Genomic DNA, 3774 nt, shown 5'->3' with positions numbered 1-3774 from the left:
TTACTAAGGATTGAATTAGGACAGGTGCACTACTTAGCTTGCACTCTGGCACATACATTACAACTCTAGAGCATAAGTATCACAACCACGTGCGTCTGCACTCCGGACCTGGCATGCGGCAACGACTGAAAATGCAAGAAACTTTTCACAGTTACTGACCCCTGATTTGAAATCACTGCTGCTGCTGCTGCTAAGTCACTTCAGTCGTGTCCGACTCTGTGTGACACATAGATTACCAGCCCACCAGGCTCCCCTGTCCCTGGGATTCTTGGGGCAAGAATACTGGAGTGCGTTGCCACTTCCTTCTCCAATGCATGCATGCATGCTATGTCGCTTTAGTCTTATGCGACTCCATGCGAACCTATGGACAGTAGCCCACGACGCCCCTCTGTCCACGGGATTCTCCAGGCAAGAATATTGGGGTGAGTTGCTATTTCCTTCTCTTAAGTCAAACCATACATGCTACAAACACTGAGCTTGCCCTCTGGAATACGCGCTTGTTGATACTGAGGCCGCTATCTAGAGAACGCTCGCAGGAGCTACTTAGTTTCCAATCTGGATCACCCTTTCTGCCACCATTGAGACTATTAACAAGCTTTAGAACAAGTGCATTGCTGTCACTGAGACTGCACAGTAGAGCATACATCCCATCACTCCTAAACCCGGGTTCTTTAGGATATGGCCTACCACTACTGAGCCTGTCCCTAAAACATGCCTGTTGTAAACTCACATACACTTTTGTTGTATTACGCTCTGGATTCTGCATCCCTGCACTACTGAAATTGCCTTCCAGAACAAGAGTTCATCACCGGCTGAACTTTCACTCTGAAGCATGAACATCACAATCATTAGCTTGTTGCTTTATAGGTAAGTCAGGCCACTACTCAACCTGCACTGTAGTTCAGGTGTGCCTAAATAGTTACTGAACTTGCACTCTGAAGTTTCCTTCTGGACACAACTGAGCCAGAACTCCTGTAGACAGAGTGATTTTAAACACTGGAGGACATGGTACGCCTCTCCTGAGCATGAGCTCAAGTGCAGGCATCCGGGCTCTGCTGAGAACATGCTCTAGTTGCACACATGCCAAAGTAACTGAACGTGCAGCTGGCGGTACAGATCTCATGAATACAGAGTGAGCACATTTCATCATGGGTTTTGCGCTTCTGAGGTTTACTCAGAAGCATATCTTCCATCGTGACTGCGTGTGCCTTCAAGAGCCAATGTTCTGACACTACGGAGACTGTGCTGTAGAGTAAGAATGCCTGAACTACACAACTGCACACTGAATCATGCATCCCAGCAGTATAAATCCTAGCACTGCAGCACACTTGTCACTTCTGAGTCCTTACACTAAGCAGGCATGGCACAGCTAGTGAGCATGTGGTCTAGAGCATATGTGTGGCCATTACTAATTTCAGACTCGGAAGCCTGTGTCTTGCCACTTGTAAGCCCAGGCCCCCAAATATTCATGCTTCAGCTACTGATAGTGCACCCTGGTACACTCCTTTATCACTGCTGAGCCTGTGTTACAGAGCATGAGTTCCACTACTACTAATCTTGCTCGATGGCCTGAGTGCTTAAACCTGTGAGCCTACACTCTGCAGCTGAAAATTGCCAATGACTTGGCTTGCCCTCTGTTGCATATGTTCCCCACGCTTCTTCCTGCACTCTGGAGCACCTACTCCAGGAGGCTGCTTTCTAAAACACATATCGTCTCCACGAGTGAACCGTCATTCTAGATCAACTGTGTGACCACTAGTGATCTTGAATTCTGAAGTGTTATCTTAACTTCCTTGAGGTATTGCTCGAGAAGGTGTGTGCAACAATTACCCCCGTAACATTTTATACCAGCCATTTTGCTGCTAGTCACCCAGCACTCTAGACTGTGCAAGCTGTGAGTAGTGTACCTGTATATCTGTGGATGACGTGCCACCACTACAGACCTGGTGTATACTTCATATGTCCTGCGTCAATTGATCGTGCGTCACCATACACATATGCCACAACCCTTGCGCTTGCACTGTTGAGGGCTTGTCTTCCCGCTACTGAGCTTGTGTGGCAGAGCAGGTATATCACATTTTCTGAATTGGATCTCTGGATATGCAACCAAAAAAAGAAAAACCTAGCTTTCAAGAGAACATGTCCCTCTGCAGTCTGCACTCTTGAGCAAGGGCACCAACTCCTGAGACAACACTCTGAAGCACATGTAGAGCAGGCATGCTACATCTGCTGAACTTAGCTCTTCAGCATGCCTCTCAACAGTGAAACACACTTTAGGCATACCCCTCTTAATACAGACCCATGATCTAGAGCAGGCATGCTTCACATCCTGAATCTTGGCTTTCGAGAACACGTGCTTCATCTCCTGAGATGGTGCTTTTGCCGATTCTCCCCACCACTACTAAATCTGTGCTCTAGAGCGGGTGTGACACTTTGGAGTCTCCATGCCTCACTACTGCGTCTCTGCTCTAGCCTGGAAGTACTGAAACAGCTTAGCTCGCAATCCGCAGCACACGTTCTGCCACTAGTGTGCTTACACTTTAGAGCAGGCTGTCTGAAGCCATCCCATTGGCACTGGCAACATGCATGCAGCCACTGCTGAATGCACACTAGAGCACAGTTCCTGCCACTATTGAGCGTGTACTCTACCACAAGATGTCTAAAACTGCTCAGTTGCATTGCGGAGCATACCTCTTTCCACAAGTGAACTTGCATTCTACAGGAAATGGTACACAAACACTGACCTTGTGCTCTAGAATTGGCACACCATACATAATTTTCTTAACATTTGAAGCATATGTCTGGCCAACACTAAATCCACGCTTTAGATCAGCTGTGCTAAAATCACTGAGCTTGCCCTCAAGAGTATATCTGAACTCACATTTTATAGCCACACCTACTACCACGGTGGATTCTGTGCTCTAAAACTCTCGTGAGGTGAGAGAACAAGATGGTGGAGCTATAAGTGGATGTGGAGTACATCTCTCCATGGATACATCAGGCATACACCTTCAGACACAGAAGAGTAATCAGAACATTACCGGAAAGTAGACAGGAGTACCTGACAAGTGGCAAAGAATATATAGAACCACGCAAAACTCAGTCGGGGGAAAGAACTGGGGGAAAAATCAGGAGTGTTAGTAGGACTGGATCTGCCCTGAGTGGGGGAAGGAACTGAAGCTGTGGTCCAATCCCACATTGGGTCAATCGTCTGAAGTGTAGAATAGACATTTAAAGCTGAGAGTGAAACAGCTGATCTGTGGAAAGCTGGGTGCAATGAGAAGCAGAGGGTCCTTGCTGCAGCTGTACATACCCCGTACAAGGACATCCGTCCCCTGAAAGGCCCCGTGGCTGGCAGCTGCAGTTTAGGGACTTTGCGGCAATTCATGGGGAGGGCTGCTGTTTCCTGGGGAGAAATGGAGAGAGGGGGTTTGAAGGAGGACACTGTCGTAGGGTATGCCTGTGGAGGAAAGCTAGGCAGCCATGAAAGCAAGGCAATAACACCGAGTCACTTGTCGGGGGTGGAGCAATCACCATAGCCTCTCTCTCCCACATGCTAGCATCAGTAGTTACTACAATAATGAGGCTGACCCTTCAAATGCTGAACACACTGAAATGCAGAGCAGGACACCACGCAGGGTCATCCATTAAGTGCCTGATGCACCATACTAGAGTAGAATCCCACTCAGGATGCTCCTTTAAGTGTCGGATGCACTGATTTACACAGGAGGACCCCAGCCAGGAAATTCGCTCTATGTGCTGACCCATTGAACG

This window comes from Ovis aries, chromosome Y, assembly GCF_016772045.2.
Source record: "Ovis aries strain OAR_USU_Benz2616 breed Rambouillet chromosome Y, ARS-UI_Ramb_v3.0, whole genome shotgun sequence".
In the NCBI taxonomy this organism is placed as follows: Eukaryota; Metazoa; Chordata; class Mammalia; order Artiodactyla; family Bovidae; genus Ovis; species Ovis aries.
This window is presented reverse-complemented; position numbering follows the sequence as displayed.